This window comes from Wasmannia auropunctata, unplaced genomic scaffold, assembly GCF_000956235.1.
Source record: "Wasmannia auropunctata unplaced genomic scaffold, wasmannia.A_1.0 LD336047.1, whole genome shotgun sequence".
NCBI lineage: Eukaryota > Metazoa > Arthropoda > Insecta > Hymenoptera > Formicidae > Wasmannia > Wasmannia auropunctata.
Window position 1 is genome coordinate 186,645 of NW_012026843.1, and position 20,214 is coordinate 206,858.

The 20,214-nt window shown below is 36.9% G+C and overlaps 1 protein-coding gene across 1 annotated transcript in view; it reads right to left on the minus strand.

Annotated features, from left to right (window-relative positions):
- The window catches only part of LOC105451686 (protein tincar), a 131,301-nt gene that overhangs the window by 106,399 nt on the left and 4,688 nt on the right, over nucleotides 1-20,214 (minus strand). Inside the window, exon 2 of the mRNA XM_011692290.1 lies at nucleotides 5,788-5,836. The gene's annotated coding sequence lies outside the window, so the exon portion shown is untranslated. The remainder of the gene's footprint in view (nucleotides 1-5,787; nucleotides 5,837-20,214) is intronic.

Sequence of the window (20,214 nt, forward strand, 5' to 3'; positions counted from 1 at the left end):
AAATCGTTGCATATATGCATGTGAAATTGCGCGTATGTGCGCTCGGCGAGAGCGATCGGCGGCGACGATCTCCCGCGCGATCGGTTGCCCCGGCTCCGTCCGGCCCGGCCCGGCACGGCGCGGCGTATACGGGCGGGGTGTTCATGCGCGCGACCGGAAGTGACTGCTCGTCGACGAGATAACGATAATCAAGCAGACGCAACAAGAGCGCGTCGTGTTCTTAAATAAAATTTGCACGTTGCCGTGCACATGAACTCGCACGGCGAGAAGCCCGGGCATGGAAGGTGAGAGGGAGAAGGGAGATCGCCGCGTATTAAATCCTGTATACCCTTCCCCTTTAATTTTATGCTATCTTCACTTTAGCCTGTCCCTTCCTGCGCTCGCCAAGGCTTACGATCTTGATGACACGCGCGGGCTTGCATAACCAGAACGGATGATATCTCTTGCTGATCATAAAGTATATTTTAAGAATGAGATTACCCTTCGATAATACGCTCTTTTTAATGAAGAAAACACGATGTATCCGTTATTTATCAATAATTAAGAGCTATTTCATTTTGTTTTAATCAAATCCACTGAAAGTCCTAAGAGATTTAATCAAAAGTTGGTTTGAATTTTTATCGATGATGTACAATCTTAATTTTTTCCAAATTTTAATTTCTTCTGATTTTTCTTTCTCTATTCAAAATTAACTCTTAGGTCCATTTTCACAATGTATGGTTAAAAATTGCCAAGAAGTTTATTGTTTAACGGCGTTTGATTAGGACTTAACCAATCAGTTAACTTGATGTCAACTCAACTGATGTACACGTAACCTTTAGTTTATTTGATTATAAACTTATGAAAGTGTGTTTTAATTAATTTTCAAGTTTTAGTTAACCTAACTTTTTCGTTAATCATATATTATGAAAATGGGCTTTATATTCTACAGCCAATAGTATCCTTATATTAGTATATTCCGAATTATCCATATACATATCAATATGTCATTCATATCAGCTATTAACCATTTATGATGTATCATTTGATATAATGCTTTGAAACACGATGCTATTTTCACGCGACTGTCTAAATATGCAGCTGTTAAATCGATGGCACGATGAAATACATAATACGTATATAACTACAAGTATGTACAAGCTGGTGCATAGATCGTTGAATGATTGATCGTCTTCTATTTAAAAATAATTATCGAAATCTTTTCAAATACCTATAGAGAACTCTGGGTAGGTATGTATGGAATTGTTCAAAATGGATTCTGATCGGAATTATTCAATTATACTCTAATAGATTTCTATCGTGATTTCTAGCGTAAAAACGAAATAATATCGATTGGAATCTATTCCGAACAGTTCTATAATATGTGCCCTGATCACAAATGTTATCCACTTAATAAAGAGACGCTATATTTATTACAGTAAAAAAAAAAATCTTTAATATTTTGAAAGATGTTCGCAAATACGGAGCTTGTCAACAAAGCACAGAAGCACAGATCGTTGCTAAAAATATTTGACGATGTAAATTAAATTGCATTTCATTTACAGTGCAAAATACGATTTGCCGTATCTTTGTCGTCCCAGCACGATGCATTAACAAAGCGAGTGCACAAGAGAGAGAAAGAGAGGGACGAGAGGAGGGAAGAGAAGAGGAGAGGAAGGGCATCAAAAGCGAAAGGACGGAGAAACAGGAAAATGGCTAGATGAGTAGCAGGAGCGGTTATCGCGTAACGCCAAGCTCGTATCTTATCCGCCCGAGCTTTCCTCCTCGCAACTGCAATCGCATGCATGCCGTGCGCGCGGTTCGCGCGGCTCGCCAACGCATGATTAGCGCACGAGTCGCCACGGATAATTCTGTTTGCAAGTTAAATGAGAAACTGTCCCTTTTTACACGGGCACAGGGGATCCGCACAGAGGAGAAGAGAATGGACGAAAATCGCGAAAGGGGGAAAAGACAAAGGATACGCATACGAAGGAATGGAGTAATAAACAAAAATTAACGAAGCGGAAACGCCGCTGTACGTATAACGCGTACGCGGAGGAAGGATCGCGTTGATAGAGCGATCGTGGCGTCCCAATTTGCATTAAGTAACCGAATATGTGATATGAGATTGAGATAAAAAGAAATACGCAAGATAAAACTCAATGAGAAAAGTATAGCGATGTAGAAGAGGCGTTAAAGGGTCTACCGACAAAGCCTGCCGCGCGATCGCCTGAGCGACGAGAGCTCAGGCCTCTCCATATCGCTCCGTGTAATTAGTTTTCTTCGTTGGGGGATTTTGGTAGAACCATAATAAACTTGTTGCTAGCGAAACGAATTTGCGTTAAAGAGCTCGTGCGGCGAGATCGTGCCGGAAGAAAGGCAGAAAAACGAAGAGAAACAACGTAATGTAGGTAATAGCGTGTTCAAAGCGGGGGGAAGGGGTAAAGCCAGCCGCGAGGCCGTACTTAAATCATTGCGCATGTATATATACATATTGTATATATCCGATAGCAGCCGGTGAAGGTGCACGGAGCATCTTTTGTGTGAGATAATGAGAAGGATTCAATTAGTCTGCGGCTGGCACTTAATGCTTCCTTCCCGATTATACGTAGTTCCAGCACGAGCGACGTGAACGCGCCAATAAGACGTAAAAGTGCAAAAGGGGCTGCACAGCATGTCAACAGGGTCATGTTAGAATCACGAAAAATATATACATAATGACGACAAAAAGTATGCGTAAAATTTCAAAAACATATTTTCTTATTTCAATCAGTACATTTATAGTTATCGACAGAACATTCTCGTTCTCGCAACCTTCAACTCAACATATTTTATTACGTTTCTTTCTTTTTTTAATAAAAAAAAAAAGAAGATTGAAAGAAATAAGCTACAATAAACTTATAATAACTGTAAACTTTTTAATTAGAACATAATCTTTGAAGTTTCTTTCAGTTCTTATTTCGCTGCAGAATGCGCCAGACAAAATTTAATGACCTATGGCTGACGGGTTGCCCGTAAATTACGAACCTACGACCAGCGGAATATGCGCTGCTCGTTTGTCGCACGTGCTGTCCTGGTGGAAAATTATGGCTTTAGAAAATAGTAAGTTCCGAGACGTCGGTGGAAATACGACCACCGACCATTAAATAATTGATAAAAGAAACAATTTTTACGAGCTGCAATAACGTGATTTATGATTCTATATGAAATCTGATGATGAAAAGTATACGTTCGCTAAATAAAAGCAAATAATAAAAATATCATCATCAGAAAAAATAAAAAATTCGTGGAAAATATTTATATTTTCATGTTAATAAATAAATATAAATGCACTATTAAAACGTTAATTTCTATTTAATAACTCTGCATGACTCATTTTATTATTCTATACCTAATTTGAACCCAATTTCACAAAGTCATTCCTTCCATATTCCGATAATGAATTTCAAAAACTTGGTAACTGCTTTGATAATATTAACAAATGAATATTCGGAAGAAGAAGAGTTAACTTTCACTGAATTCCATGACTTGTCTTATCATTTCTACATCTAATTTGAATGTAATCTTCAGAAACTCGCTCTATCCAGATTCTGATAACGAATTTCAAAAGCTGAAAGATTGTAAGCTCGAATGTCACCAGCAGTTTTACAAAAGAGACAAAATTCCTTAATGTCACGTGGGCAAAGTGCGTGCAATCACGCGTGGCTCTCAGTTAGTTCGATCGTCGGAATTTAATTACGGATGGACCGGATAAAGGCTGGCGGATAGCTCTCCGATGACATTAGCTGTAGGCTATGCGATCTCATATCGTCAAACCGACCCGGCGCGCCGTACTGACATTCTGCATGCGCAATAGAGCACTAAAATCTCTTTTTCAGTATCTTTTTTTTATCCTTTTCCGCTGACACGAGCAAAAATACGATATTGCCTTGTAAAACAATGCTTGCGACTGCTATCAGATATCTTTCAGAGTGCAATACACAGAAGTGAAATTATCGCGTGTCCAAACAAACATAGAAAAAAATAAACATAACAGTGTGCAGATTTATAAACTTTAACAATTTAGTTTGAAATTTATACTTCAATCTTTCTCTATAATAAGATGCTAACCTTTGTAATAAAAATATAATAAACTCTTTTTTCTTATAGCATTTTACAATCCTGAAGTATTTTCAAAAACTCAAAAATGGAAGATTTACGATATAATCTAGAATTTCTAGTTGTAAATTCTTGATATTGTTTCATTTATAAAGATACATTTCCAATTGCAATATACAATATGAAAATCTTTTCTCTATTTTAGTAAAAATAACATTTTATCTTAATTAAAAACAGAAAAGAAGAGACAGTGAGAGAGAGAGAGAGAGAGAGAGAGGGGGGGGGCTGATTTTAACTGACAAAGTATATGATACTTTTTAATTAAAAATCTTTTTCCATTAGAACGTTCAGATCGCAATCGCAAACATCGAGCTTCAAACACTCACCGCATTTATGTATTTAGACGAATAAATGTGGAACAGCCAAAGAGCACGTCAATTAATGACTGAGCAACCAATCTCCACTTTCGATTCCCTAAATTTGCCGAAAGAGATAATCCGATGTTTATTTAAAAAGCCGTAGGTGTCGATCGCGCGGCTGCCATTTATTTCGCGTGTGCTCGCGGTATCGCGTATATTTTCTTTTTCCTTTTTCGGATTCGCCTCCTTTATTTCCTTTTTTAGATTTATCTCTTTCCTCGCTTTCGCTTTGCATTTTGCCTTTATCGTTTTGGCAAAATACCAGAGTGCGTCATCAGTTTGCCTTTGACGCGCACCAGTCGGAAACACAGTTTCTCATAATTTCATAATCCAGTAGACTGAATGCAGACGGGATCCGGTTGTACGTGATGTAAAATACAATAATGTCGAAATATTGCGAGCTAACGCGGAATGATACACGGTGTACGTATGTTGAGCTCATCAAACTATTGTGTTTCACGAAATAAATATAAACGCACTTAATTTCTTTTAATAAATTAATATATAAACCAATAAAAGGTTAATACAGCAGACTACAAACGATTGTTAATGTAGCGAGACTACAAAACGAAAAATTTTTGTATTCATTCCGTATAAATTTCGTAGTAATACTTTTTAATTATTGGCTGCATGTCATATTATACAATTTCTATATGAATACAATTTCTCTCTCTCTCTCTCTCTCTCTCTCTCCCCTCTCTCTGTCTCTCTGTCTGTTTTCCCTTCTGACGGCAGTTAAACCGCTACATTAAATTTTTTGTTGCTGCGTCAGCGGCCAATGGAGAATTTTTCGCCCGCAGATGATGCATGAGGTTATTAACGCCACAGGCACCTCCACCTCACAAACTTTCACGAGATCACGAAGTTCAAGAAGCTTTTTCCGGTTCTTACATCTAACTTTTTTAAGTCTAGCTCGTGCCGCGCGATTTACAAGGAAAGTGTGACACGATGGTAAACTGTTATTCTCGTAAACTGCTTTACATTTTTATATAACACTGTCGTTTTTGATGTTTCAATAATAGATACTAGATTGTCGTAGAAAAAAACTTTTACCATTTGGTAGTATTTATCAATATTTTATGCGTGTATCATAAATTTGTATTCAATCAATATACGTCGCGCGTCGTTCGACAATTTTGAGGATAAATGCAGTCCTTTATATTTATATAACCAAAAGACAAAAAGAATCTCATTTTTAAATTCTTCATATTATTACATAAATACGTATGCTCATGACGCGGATTACATTTCAAACAAAAATATTTCAGAAATAACAATAACAATTACTCACTAGATGTGATGCTCCTCCGATGACTGGAGATGCAAAATTCTTCCGGTACCTGCAATTAAAATCACCTGGTTAGCTATATAAATATAAACGAGCTAACAATTAAAAATAAAGTAAATTATATAAGAATGATGAAATCGTAAAATATATTATATTCCACCAAACGTAGCAACTCTGATGGTAGCAATTCTGATTCATAGGGATTAAAGTCTACATATCAGAAAAGCTCTTTACATAATTGAATATTAATCAATCTCATTAAGCACGTGCAGTGAGCATTCAGATTCATTGAACAATATGCAATATGCTTATACATATATATGAATGTGTACATGGAATTAGCCAGTCGACTTGTAAGCTGATAATCAGACTATTAATATCTGTTATAAGTCGACATATACATGAGGTCATTCAAAATTATGCTTAATCATAAATAAATAATAAATAAAGTTATCCTTTCATTTTTTTTACGGAAATGCGATTAGGATGTATATTAAATATTAAAATATATAGCATCCTTCTCTGAAAAATATGTCAAAATTTGATTATCTCGTAATTAAAATTATTTTGACCGAAAAAGAGATAAATGTCAAAACTTGTTGTACAATTTATTTAATCGCGACACGGGATTACGTGAGCTCCGTACACTCGACGATTGCTTTGTTACACATACCGCAGCCGACTATCAAATAATCCCTTCAAAGAGGTCCGAACGTTCGGTGCGCTCGTATTGGTGGTTAGGTTAGAGTTTCGCAGAATTTCGCAAAGCGCGGCGGAAAGTTTGCACAGTGGCAAAACCGGTCTTAAATGCAGCTCCGAACTAGCGCCGCGGCGGTTTAAGAGCCGACGCGCGCGCTTTGAGAAGCGCACAATATAATAATGAGTCACTTTGCGCGCACGTTGACGCGATGCGTGTCACTTGTACGTAATTAAATACGGTCGTATCGAGTTAAGAGCAAGTCAGGTGTGAACGCGCGAGCGAATACATAGAAGTGAATACGCTGCCAGGGTCGAGGCACGGAGGACTGAAAATCGAGGAAGGGTACTTCCCTGTACCGTGCGAGATGCTGTCGGTTTTGCGGTTCCCGCTTCTCAGCCGTGGCAGCTGCCAATCCAGGGACACCGGTCGTTTTTCGAAGGACGCTAATGAGATTACACCTGTTGCGGTTTTCTCAAATTTCGAAACGCGCACGACATTATGTATTTCGGAGTACGTTAACATTGTGCATGTTGCAATTGCGCTCCTGTAATGTTAACCATGTGCTACAATTTGTTTTCTCTCTGTTTATGAGTCTCCTTGACATGTCGTTTATTTCGTATTACGATATATTGCGCTTTATATAGTTTAAAAAAAAAAAGATATTACTAATTATATGGAAATCGTAAAAAAGATAAAAACAAATAAACTGCTAAAACACACAGAAAGAACAATTTTGCTGAATCCAAATCTGAAAATAATTTTTGTTCAGTAATCAAAATTATTTTGTGCGAAAGTCAAAATGATTGCTGTAGAATATCAAAACTTTTATAGCAATACTTATCAGTTTTAACATTCCAACAAATTATTTTGATTCAATAATTATTTTCAGATCTGTTTTTAGCAAAATTTTTAGACCTTTCAACAAAATCATTCTTTCCGTGTATATTCGAATGATATTCGAAAATATCAGAATGTATGCAGATGTATATATTTCTTTTGTTCGAATTATTTCTTGCAATCTTGCATATTTACATGAAATAAATATTTGGAATTTATGAAAAAGAAATAAGAATAACATTCTATGTATACGTATACAAATAAGTATGTAATATCAAAATATTTCAAGTATAATAAAATTGAATAAATCGAGCAATTCTTTTTCTTGAAGTAAATTTAGTAAAGGCAATAATTTAATCACAGTTTTGACATTTAAATTCGGCATTACATTAGAATCAATTTTCTTATTAATAATTATATTCCATTAGATTGGATCCTGCACTAATTTAATAATCGAAGTTAATTACTTCTCGGTTCTCTCTCCACGTGTGATTAACGTAGAACTAATCGGAATTCCTGAACGGTTTCATGGCCTCGATGGCTAAATCAATGGAATTCGTCCCAAGATATTGACCTTCCCAGACATATATTGAAGAGCAGAGAGGTTGGAATACAATTTCTGAGATTGGCCCCCGGATGTATGGAGGAACTTCGATTAGAGATGCATATGGCACGGAATAACAGCGTGTAACTCAGAATATATATGTGTATGTATAATAAATCATATCGTTTTTCCATTAACAATAAATTAAATAATTAAATAAGATTAAGAATCAAATATAAATTGAACTAAATTAAAAAAGAGAAACTTATAAACTGAACTTATCATCTGAAACGATAGAGGAGCATATAATAAAACAAAACTTTGTATATAAATATTTTGAAATCACAGAGATCGTACATTATCAATAGTTTATCAATGATTAATGTTTTTGCAGTATCACACATAAAATTCTACTGTCGCAAAATAAATATAAAAAATATCGATTTCCTTATCTAACGTAATCTATGGGCAGAACGGGTTAAAAGAAGGAGGTTAATATACTACACGTAGGACGGCATGACTATAAATCCACACCAATTTATATTGAACACTGCATGCAGCCGGTGTTCTCTACTTCCCAAGTAGATGGAAGATCGATGCCAGGAGATGAAGAAAATTCCACGATGCACGCCGTAAGCGGAATCCTGAATGTACCGCCCGTCCGCAAACGGAATAAGTTGGTCCGTTCTCGGACGCTCAGGAGACAAATTCCTATTTAAAAAATTTTCACGACACCGAAAAACTCTCTTCCATAAGCTCTCGTGCAATAAATACCTATATAAATCATCCGAGACATATAATACTCGCAAATACCCGTCACTTTGAGACGTGCAATAAGAAGCGTGAGACGCAATATGTGATAAAATCTTATTTTTCTCCCCAAAAAGGAATTAGGAAAAAAAATTAAAATTGTTCTTGTTATTGCCACATAAATTATTTAAAATAACATATTTATCTATCAATGTATAGCCAAATACTCAAATATTTCATTCTATATGCATTTTTTATAAATATCTATGCATTTTTTATAAATAAGTTCATTAATAATTATATTCTATCAGAGCTGATTCATTAATCAAAATCATTCATGTGTTAACTATCGTAATGATAAAGATATAGTAAATTTCAAGAAAATACGCTTGATTTGCAGCATTTTGTACGTAACGTAATTTACTATTTCTATTTTCTTCTTGCAAGGATAATCGACAGATATATTACGTTGGTTAAAAAAGCAATTTGCGAGAAAAACAAGCTAACTATTAGTTAGGCGCGAAAGGTTCATTTCCTATCGATGAATATCAGCAAATTTACGACACAAACAGGAAGCGAGTTATGCGTTACGATCCTGTCGCTACGAAATATAGAACCTGATACATTTCGAACAGTTACGGATCAATGCGCAAGAAGATGAAGGAAGTTCCAATGGATCAGCATAGAAGCGAGAATATCAGCGATCCGGCATTGAAGTAAATTGTGTCTCATTTGTGAGAAGATCTGAACTTAGAAAAAATCTCAACATAGGTATAGGTATGTAATAACAAACACATAGACACTTTATATATGTATAAATTCACGATATACTAAATAATCAAACGCGAGAATGTCATAGGAAAAACATATAAACCGGTATTTCCCGAAAAAAAAGGAAGGGTTTCGCTTGTAAAAATTACCTCACTGATTTATCGGACGATATTTCATACTTTTTTATAAAGTAATTAAATTTGTGGCTTTATTTAATCTTCCGTATTACTCAAAAGATATCGCGCACCGCTGTAATTAACGTAATTAAGATTACGGGATGAGATTAAGCTTTCATTCGCATTCGGCATGTATCAGGTACACGGCGTTTGTTTATCCGATCCGCGTGTATCCGATTACGAAAATACTTTGCAAAAAAACCGCTACGATCACACGTATATAAATCTCAACGCGATCGATTCGAATGTAACGTGTACGAAAATTTTTATCGCGACGCTATGTATCAATGTCAAGCGGATATCCGGCGGAATGAACCCGAGGAGCGAACCGGCAAATGATCCACCGATTAATCTCCAACACCCGCGGGAAAAATTCAATTAAATTCGAATTGTGACCGTGGGGGAGAAGAAAAAAAAACACATAATCCGCCTCATTGTCTGCGCGCACGAGGAGATTAAATCTGTCGATAAAACTCGAAATAAAAACTTCAGTTTTATTTTTCCTTCTGTCGCGAGCACACATGTTATGTGAAATTTCCCGCGTGTATGACGCTGTATAACGCGCCGCAATTTTTTACATTAAATCTACGAACGATTTTTGAGTACAGATCGCGTAACGAGAAACGGTTCTGTATTTGATGTAAAACATCGCCCTTCTATGCCACTCCATTAGTCGTTATCGTCATCAACGATCTCGCGATATGAAAACACGACGACAGGGGCTGATATTTTTACACAAAAATTTGTACGCAAAAGCGATACATTTTGTGGAAAAAAAAAGCTGAACATTTTGCAGAAAAAAAGAAATACGCTAAACGTTTTACGGCGGCAAAACGGTTCATAAACGTTAAAATGTACGAAACTAAAACTCAATCGTTCCCACGTTAACAATTGTGGATTCTTCTCAAACGTTTAACTGACAGACAAGCAATTCACCTGCGCAGCACTCTGCGCTAATAGGATTCGCGATTCCTATACACGCGGTATGTACGTTACTTTAAGAAATAAGATTCCCCTTTCTGTCGTGCCGAATAAAAATTAAGGCAATGCGCCCGCGATAGTGAAAGACGGCACCGTCATTTGTACGAAATGGAAGAAGCGAGGAAGTAATTTGTGCTTGTCCCGCGCGCGCTTGTCGAATCCTGTCGGGAGTAATAATTCATGTCAGTGGCCCCCAGCTACCACTGTCGGGGTATTCTTTACCTGATATACAGCGCGGAGTAGAATATATCGACCCGTTAGAAAATAGCCTTGCAGGTCAGCACGCAAGTTTTTACATTAACTACCATCGACCCTTCGCGTGGCCGGTTTTGCTTGTGGCGTATATGGTATCGTAACTAGCGTAAACGTCGTGTATTACGTTACACTCTCCTCGAAACACACCTCGCCGATATATGGGACGAAGTGATTTTCACATTTAAAAAGTTCGGAAAAAATATAAAGCTCGAAGCTCGACATTAAATATCATCGATCGAATATTTTAACGCTTTCACATCTCATTTGCTTTAATCCCTTTCGATGTCATATATATAGAAATCGATCTTTGAAGTTTTATTTTTACCGCCTTAGTATCGTCAAACGTGGCTTTAAATTTCTGCATTATTGAGCAGATTGAGCTATTATAAACGCCTGTAAATTATAAACGACTCCGATACAACGTATCATTATGCATATAAGAGGTTTATAAAGCGTTAAAGAGGTTGGTTTACTTGTTGAATGTTGAGACATCAACGCGCGGAAATTGGACGGATCTTTTTTCACATCGTCGACAATATTTGGCGAAATTATGATCCTCCGCAGAATTACGCGGGATCAGATTAGAAACAAGAACAACGTGCGTTTCCCGACACGTTGCCCCCGCCTCCCGATAAGTATCCTAGTTGACAACAGAGGAACTCGGACACGACGGGAGATGCACAATAAGTGTTGGGTTACGACGGCAAACTTGCGCGGGACAATGGACTAACGAAACTACGCCGGTCTTACGGCGAAGACGCAGCTAAGCGTGGGTTATCGGGTTACCGGCAGTGCCAAGTTACCGGGGAATCGTGCACCTCGGAGGGTGGGCACGAAGATAAAGGACTGCGAAAAGTGCCTGCGGAACCCGTGGGAAATTTCGTCCCGCGCAAATGCGTTCTTTGCATTACGTCGAGCTGGCGCTTGGTTGCGCGTGATCGATATACAGTAGTAACGCGCGCGAGAGAAAGGGAGAAGCCACGGCACACGTATACGTTGCGCACGTTCGCTCGCGGGGAGAGCGCGAGAGATAAAAAAAAGAAAGAAAGCGACGCGATCGCGCACGCGGTATGATACATCAAAAACCTCGATGAGACGCGCAATCGAGTGCACTCGCGATGATTACAACGATGACCGACGCGCGCGCGCGCGCGTCCAATGCGATAATTAATCTTGGTCACGCTGACAGCGTTTGTATGGGCATAACTGCGGCGGCAAATTTCTACGATGCGCCAATTTCTCGCTTCGGCATCGATATATACACACCACACGGGCTTGACGCTTGGAATAGAGCGCTCTAATATAGAACCGAACGCACGAAGCTTATAAGTACGGTGCGAGGGTAATAGGGGAGGGCGAGTCCGGCGAGGCGTTTGACAGGCAAACAACCTTCAGCCATCTTGTTCGGCGACAACGGTGTTATTATCTAGTCAACAACGTTATTATAAACCACCTATAACAACCCAAGTTCCATCGAGTGCAAAGCGATTTAACGGCACAGTTTAGCGAAGTACAACGTTCCGTCGTATATATGTATATATAGGTATCATGTGTGAACGACTTTACATAGTTCCCGATGAACAGCTGCCTTGGGGGTTTCTGAAATTTATGTCAATCACTCCGTAATAATCTTAGATAACTGCAAGCTGCACGTTTCACATAAGTTACATATACGGCGTGATGAAGCATTAAGCGAATTTAGATAGCGATATCGATCGTTTGGACGATAATATATGCCGGGGAGCAAAAATTGGACCGGCAGGATGGAATAATCGCGTGTGCTGCTGCCCGCGATGAATGAAAACAATAGGTGGCGCGGTAAACGTCATCGCGAGAGCGCAGGCCGCGAAATGGCCTGCGCGCTCTCCAAGAGGCTTCTCTCCTGCACGTCCTGATGAAAGCTCGCGAAAAGTTCCGCCCCGCGCACCGTCACGCCGACGTCCACGTCGTAGGCCGAGCTTTTGAGGAATTTCATAAACTTTTGTCGTCTGGAAAGTTAGAGGCTCGCCCGTGAATAGAGATCGCTCCTGATGCTCTCTCGCTCTCTCCTGGCCTGCGCAGCTATACCGAGATAGGTTGGAAATACACAGCGGCTGATAGCGGCCGCTGTGCATTTCGCATTCGTCCGCCGGTCAACGGCGAAAATGTATGCCGGCTGAATGCAAGGAGTATTATCGTCCGAAGCCGTCTCTTTATACCGGCTATCGATGGTTCTTGGAAATACGGAGCAATAGATGTAAACGTTGTGCATTGTCCACCCGTATCCCAGGATAAACGTTGCCCGCGTATATGCTCGCGCTGCACGCAACGATCGGTCCCTGACCGTTTTTCACTGAACAATCTCCCCTAACTCTCGCGCGACATCGTTGATATTGCCACCCCAGAAGAGAAAACGTGCATATTTGAAGCGGACGCTGTATAGAAGATAAAGTGATAACGTATGCATTGCTATCTAAATTTAGAATAACATATTCCTTACGCACATAATATATTTTTCTCGTCTTGATTAACAAAATAATTTTTAATTTAGGTGGAGGAATATTATGTATTTGTTGTACAATCTATTGTATAACAAATATGTATACAAAATAGTATGTAATAACTATACATGTCCGTATAAACTTAAAATTATTTTTTTAATCAAAACGTAAAATGAATTATTTTGCAAATAATAACAATAATATACAGTAAATAAATATTCAACGCAAAACAACGATATGCGTATAACAGTATTGACTTTTCTCAGACTTCGGCGTTAGAGTTACGCATTACAATCGCATTTCGATGCAAAACAGAACGCATACTTGCCGCACACGTGTGAGAAATGTCGCAGCACGTGTCGGGAGATGCTGGCACGCTCGCCCATAATGCGCTGCACATGTAAGAAATGTATAGTCCGTGGCATTAATTATCATGTTTTAGCTTGCTCAATACTCGTGGGAATACAAACGATTTGACATATAATCAATATTAAAACGTTTCAAAGTTTAACATGTGCAATTTCACAGTTAAAAATGTCAATTAAAAGTAATATATAAAATATAAAATATAAAATAATCAATTAAAAGTAATATTATATAATATAACTAACAATTTTAAAAATAAATCATTGTCAACAGACGATAATTTTACAAATTATTAATTATAATTTATCAACATATTGGCAAAAACATTTAAAATTATTTAAGCACAATTATTTAAATACTACTTGAATAAAACGTATATTCTTGGAAAACGTTGTAGTTCTGACGTATAATAAAAACATCATGAAAACGTGCCAATGAATTCAAGTACCTACCCCGCCCACATTCGTACACGCGATCGTCTTGTTTGGCACAATTGTCTGTGATATCTTACTATCTTTGTCTAGATATATATAATATATATATATATATATATATACCTATAATGTGTTTTATATATATAACACACACCTCCTATAATCGATAACACCACGCTAATACAGACATTGTAAATTTAAATCCGTACCTAATCCCGTAAGTAAAACATAGACGTCGGAGGCCACGAGTGCGTATGTACGTGTCTGCGTATATGTGTATGTGTACTAACTTCCGCGATAATATGATTTGCATTTACGATCTACGAGATCTTCCACTTGAGAAAGTAGCGCCGGTAAATTGCAGTCGATATGTATACAGACTCGCTTGGACGATGCGGTAAAAGTATCTCAAGGATGAAACCGCAGAAATATCCGTATATATTAACGCTTCCCTGACGATTCACTTATCTATAAAATCTCTCACGCGAGCTTATGCAATATTTCCTCTTTACTTCTCGAGTAAATCTCACGTCATTCTTAGCTCACTTAAAAATTATATTATATAACAGAATTACGTTGATATAAAAATAAATCATTATATTATAATTTTATATTAAAAAAAACTGTTTTTGAATAAAACAGACTTCCCTGTTGCAATTATAATTATTTTGCGACGTGAAATATATATTCAAGTTTCAATATAATATCATATTATCAATATCATATCAATTCACGCGCCGTATGCATCATCGAAACCGCATCGCAGTAAATCCATGTATAGATGTATCCAGCGGCAAATGTATCGAGCGACATGTAAACCCGTCGCATGACCGCGCGCATCACACGACAATCAGCGAAAAATCGATCGGTCTGGAAATTTATTCTAACGAGCACCGACCCGGGTGCATACACGCGATATTAGAAAATTCCGTTATACGACAGCGCGCATTTAATAGGTTTTACGAGAGGCGGCATCATATAATACGAACGCCTTCCAGTATTTTTACGACACCGGGGTATCCGCGACGCCCGGACTCGTTTATCACCACCGTTATCGCATTACTGTTCGTTTACGGCGACATAAAGGATATGTTCCGCTCAAAGGGAGCGTCGAAGGTAGGCCTGGTTGCATACGACCGGGCGTCCCGTACCTTACTGGGCACGCAGTGTCAGAATCAAACGAGAGAGAGGGGTCGGCTAACATAAATATGTCCGGGGCAGGTGTTCCGTAGTGATTGCCCGGCTCTCCGCCACGTCATTAAGCAACTCTGCTGTGAAAGTTACTCGGCCCGAAATAATCGCGAGCGGTTAATGCGAAATAAAAATTACGGCGAAGCGCGATTGGAAATTCGTGTACAATTTATTCGGCGCCGCCAGCCGCCAGCTTTTACGTAACGGCGGAAGAACGGCGGAGCTTTCCGGAACAGAAGCACTTGGGTAGAGGCGAGTGCCCGCCACCGGAGAATACGAAACGGCAGTGTTACGTTACAATTTTACGCAAATTTGTACTTGGTGTGGGAGAGCGTTTGCGACCGCGGGGGAAGGCAGAGCCTGTTAGCCTTATTCCCATGTCTTGAGACAATGCAGCAATGTAGTTGAAGGATGTTACCCCTCCGAATAATTAACAGTCCATTTTCTTAACAAACGTAACTGCTTAACGTTGTAACATATTGCCGGCGGGCTTCGAGAATTCCCCGTGTTGTGTGATAGGGAATTCTGGTAGCTCTCTCGTCTGCAATGTGTTAAGGTACAAAAAGACGAGTGATGCAGCTGCAAGATTCGCTGCAAGCAGCACAAGGTTAAGGAACGCTGCAGATTATATAGACGATCGGAGAACCTTTAGTCCGCTAAAGAAAAATGTATTGGTAGAATATTAGCAAAACGTAACCGAAATATATCTTCTTTCTACATTATACAAAATCTTGTGTCTTCGTACATGTTTTATCATCATTATTATTATCATTATTATTATTTTATATTAATTATATCAAAAATTTAGACTTGTAAACAACATCATTGCATATTACTTCTTAAGGCTCTAATATTTTTGAATATAATTTATTTATATATAACGCCTTATATCCTCTGTACTTCAATATCATATTATTATTAACAAAATTCTATGGAATAATAGTAAGTATGTGCAAACAGACTGCTAAACTACTCTTGCTTTCATTATAAGGTATACTTTGCAAACTGTCGTTCATATTTCACGTCACCTAATTAGAATGAAATAATTGATCGCGCCTATGAATATCGGCTAATTATCGATTCGGGTTATCAACTCAAAAATGCAAGAACCAAGAAAATATAGATGTGCATTCATGAATAATGAGCGGCAGTGCCAACTAGATGGATACGCGCAATGCAAATAAGAATTATATTGGAATAACGGGGCAACGAAAGCTAATAAGAGACTTCATTAAACGGAGCGAGTGGCAGAAGAGCGCGATAGCGTATCACGCAGAATATAAAGGAAAAATTCAAAGAAGAATTCAGGTATCAATGATAATGGTATAAATGCTGAAAAATGCATTTTCAAGGCAAATAAAAAACTGGTTGGTAATTCAGCTGTAGACAAATTATTATAATAAAATATATCTTGTTTAATATATCGAAAACATTCAATTTTGTGCATTTCGATATGATTTCCCAATATCACGGGCATTTACATCATTTTTCAATGCAGTACAGAAATATATATATATTGTTTAATAAATAAGAGATTTAAAAAGTATATTTTATACATTTTCTCACAAACAGTTTTTCAATGATTTGGAAGCTAATAAATTGTATCAAAGCAAATATAAATATAGTTAAATAATATTAAATTATTTAATAATTAAATTATTATTTAATTTAATTATATTAAATTTCGTTAAATTTAATTAAACGAAAATTTTATACTTCCTTTTTAGAGGTGCGATATATTAAAAATTAAATAAGAAGAAATTATAGAGTATTTAATATAATTTTTATTACATGCTAAATCTTATTAATGATTTAATGACCTTTCTCAATTCCCTCGCCTGTCAAAATTACTCCATGTGGTTTAGCAAGTCTGTGGTCTGGTAGTGCCCCAAGTCCTTCAAATATTGTATGGCTACGCAAGAACAGGCCGAACACCCGGCAAACAGGTTTCCTGCAGGCGACGCTATTGTGCGGTAATTTAAATCAGTATATGCCTTTCGTGTCCGTTCGATAATCGTGAAGATTGTGGATATCGCTTCTTTTATAAAAGCCATCAAATTTCTCTATACGATTTGAATTGTAAAATATATAATCTTGAATATAATTTTAAATATATAAAATATGTATATAAACAATATTACAGAAAATTTAGGCAATTAAAAGTGGTATATTAAAAAACCGTAGATTACATTAATTCGTATAATATATATTATTTAAATTGATATAATCTACTGTTCGTTAATATACAAATATTTAAATCGTTTAACAATTTAATTTATTTAATCTTTGTATCCTCGTTCTCATTGCCTAAACTTCTTATAATACTGTTGAGTACTTCACGAGCTTGATTTGACATATTTATTTATATAATCTAATTTACGATACGCTTTTGCAAGATCGTGTATATTAATTCCTCTGATACAAACTACAGATACTAATGTGGCAGTAACGCAATCGAAAAAAATAAAAAATTTAGCAATGTTGCAATAAAACTTTACAATACTACATCGAAATGCGATAATAAATTTTATTCTAGATATTTTACAGTATTTAGAATGAAATTTATTGTCGTATCTTTGATGTAGTAATGTAAAATTTTTATAACACTGCTACATTAGCTTTAAATAATTTTAACAAAAGTTAACAATAATAAACATTATTAAATTTCTTTATTTATATTTTTAAAACATTTATTTGCAATTTTTATGACATTGAATTTATATTCACCTCCTCAGTATAATCAGCCCGAAAAAGTTAAAAGATTTATGAATTATTGAACAATCTTTATCGATGTGAATAAAATTAATTTAATGCGGCACGCCGGATGAAGCTGTCTCGTGACTTTCAACAATATCGAATTCAGTTTTTTGATCACTGTCAGTTTTGAATCGATCACGGCGAGCGAGAATGTTGCAGGGCATATATATGCGGCGAGCAGGCGCGAAGAACAGTGGAGAGGCTCGCATACCTGTGGAGCAGGTGTTCCAGCGAGGACCGGCTTTTCGTTCGCCTTCGCCTCGCGCATCTGCACGGTGCTCTCCTCCGATCGCCGTATTTACTTACGAGTACGAGACACTCGCGCACAGATTTTCTGAGCACGGACCCGATATCGAATGTGCGCGCTTTATTCGCCTCGAAAGATCTTCTACGTAGGAAATCCGATTTTCCTCAACTTCGCAGTAAACGCGCCGTGTAGCTGCGGAATCCTCGCTGATCATCTCGCGCCTTGGAAAATCGCGTTAAACTCATCCATTAACTTTATCCAATAACATTATCCAATGACAAATTAACTTCGTGTTCGCATCGATAAGATTCATTTAATAATTCACGAATCTTCCAATTTCCTTCAGATTACGCTAAGAAGAAAGAATGCAAATTAAATGTTGTAAAGGAAATAAAACCGAGAATAATTCGATGAATGTAATAAAATTGAAAGAGAAGTATATTATATAACGAAGCAATTATTATACAAAATCGCGCGGAGAACAAAGTTATTGTTTGTGGACTATCTGCTTACAATTATGTCGAATGTCAAAAACTGAAACGCTCTGATCGCGAAACGCCGATAAAATCGATAAGCCACCCGATAATTAGAATTAAAACACGGGTGACCATTGTGAATTCGCGAAACATAACCGTCGTTATAACTATGGCACGACGTGTGACGAATTCGTTGATTAAATTACATGTTTGCAATTGTACAGACACCCGGAGATTCTGCTGTGCAATTAATCGCCGACAATGAGCGAGGTAGGATCGATATACGCGCGCGGTCGTACGAAACATTCGAATATTTCGCTTGCACACGCTAAAATTTACTGCGTTTTAATTACGCTCTCTGTAGCCCCGCTCCAATTGTTCCGGCCAATGCACTACGCTCCGCGACTGTTTATTGCGATAAATCGCCGTAAAATTTGAGTAGAACCGATTATCGATTGTTATAAACGCGTTTCGTCCCCTGAACGGTCTGAGTCGAGTTAACAACGGAACGGAGTTAATATCATGTTTCCAATTCAGGTCTCAAAAGTAGCAAACCTTGCATAATTTTTCATTGATAATTAAGAAATTAAAGACGAATACACGGAAAGAACGATTTTGTTGAAAGGTCTAAAATTTTTGCTGAATACAGATCTGAAAATAATTTTTGTTCAATAATCAAAATAATTTGTTGGAAAGTTAAAAATAATAAGCATTACTGTAAAACGTTTTGATATTCCAGTAATCATTTTGATTTTTCAACTAATAAATTATTTTGACTTTCCTACAAAATTATTTTGGTTATTGAAGAAAAATTACTTTCAGATCTGGATCCAGCAAAATTGTTCTTTCCGTGTATTAATTCCAATATTCATATCTCAAATAATATCATGAGTTCATATCGAAATTCGAGTAAAAGGGAGTTAACATGAAAATTTGACTTACAAAGGCTTTGTACGAGAATTTATAATTTTCCGATTATGATGGCTTTGAAAGGAAAAAATTTCAATATTTGACAATGAATTATTTATTGCATACCTATAATAAATATAATCAGGAAACAAATACCAAACTATTACTCATGGTTATACATAGCTATACAACTTTGAATTATAGAGGTAGCGACAATAAAAGTTTGACTTATAGAAGTCTAGCTACTTTAAATTCAAGTTATACAGAGGTAAAATAATACATCTAAATATCTGACAAATAATTCGAGTTAAAGTAGGTTTTACTTTGATTTATAACGATTTTCCGCAGCGGAGCGGAAGCAAATGACCAAAAATTTCGTCTTATATAGAGGTTTTCGAATTATAGATGTTCAAGTTATCGAAGTTCGACTGCATTTTATTTCAGTAAAATGTAAGATTTTAATAAAACGGACATTTGGAAATAATTCATGCTTATTTATTAAATCATTTTTTATAGATTTTGTATGAAACATGTCTCTCAAACTTTTCGTTTGTTT